This window comes from Neophocaena asiaeorientalis, unplaced genomic scaffold (assembly GCF_003031525.2).
Source record: "Neophocaena asiaeorientalis asiaeorientalis breed wild unplaced genomic scaffold, Neophocaena_asiaeorientalis_V1.1 scaffold299, whole genome shotgun sequence".
Taxonomy (NCBI): Eukaryota; Metazoa; Chordata; class Mammalia; order Artiodactyla; family Phocoenidae; genus Neophocaena; species Neophocaena asiaeorientalis.
In genome coordinates this window covers 1,989,031-1,990,355 of record NW_020172626.1, presented here as the reverse complement: position 1 = coordinate 1,990,355, position 1,325 = coordinate 1,989,031, and positions in this window count along the sequence as shown.

Genomic DNA, 1,325 nt, shown 5'->3' with positions numbered 1-1,325 from the left:
CTTTTTCCTCTTTTTTTTTTTTTTTTTCCTGATTCAAACCAAACTAGTTCACCCAAATCATGACTCAAGAAGAAATAGTTTTCATTTCCAGATTCGCTTAGGTCGATCAGACAGCCTGAATCAGCACCTCCTCTTGAATCTGGCCCCGCCTCTTCCCTTCCCCTCTGCCTTCCCCCGTTCTCCCCACTCTCATGTCTTTTTTTTTTTTTTTTTTTTTAAATAAAAGCAACAGAAACCAGGTAAGCCCTTTATTATTTCCTTACGTGTTTTGCCAGCCACTTACCAATTGCTAACTCTTAAATTTCAGAAAAAGGCATTTACTGGCAAGGAGAGGAGCAAAGTTAGGACTTGATACCCAACAGACTTTGGACACCTGCTTTGAAAGCATATTCATTCTCTTCCCCAGCAACACTGGTCCACCAAACAGGAGAAAATAAGAGTGTGCTTAAAATTGACAGCAGACATCATCACGACAGATTTCACCTCCACCATGTGTTTTTTATTTTGTTTTTTAGCAGTGCTGACTAAGCCGAAGTTTTGTAAGGTACATAAAATCCAATTTATATGTAAACAAGCAATAATTTAAGTTGAGAACTTAAGTGTTTTAATTGTATAATTTTTGTGAGGTATACATACTGTGGAATTGACTCCCAAATGAGGTACTTCAGTATTAAAATTAGATATCTTCATAGCAATGTCTCCTAAAGGTGTTTTGTAAAGGCTGTCACGGCCTCGATTAGACCTAATTTGTAGACTTAAGACTTTTTATTTTCTAAACCTTGTGATTCTGCTCATAAGTCATTTATCTAATCTATATGATATGCAGCCGCTATAGAAACCGATTCTTGATTTTTATATGTTTATATTCTTTCTTAATGAACCTTAGGAAGACTGCGTGTTACTAAGCAGACCACTTTGCTGGTTGTTTTTCTTGCCCACTCTGGTAGGGGAACAATCTTTTCTTAATTGGCATCAGTTTCAGACAACTGTAATACCAAGAAACTGGTGACCTTTTTTGAGCAATCTCTCCCCAACCCCTAATACACATACTTTCTTACCTAAATTTCAGAATGATGTCTTTTTGATGTCTAAAAAGCAAAGCATTTTATATCTCATTAGCCAGGCTTTTTAGGGACAGAGAGGTTTTTCCTTGAAATTTTGAGTCCTTATTTGTGGCAGGGTGAAAAATATACAGACTACCCCTATTTATACGGATATCTCTCTCTATATGTACAGATTATGGGAGTATAGAAAGAGATATAGCCCAAAGATGAATGGTAAGTAGACAGTCTGAAAGTGTGGCTCCATACTAAAGAAATTTTCGG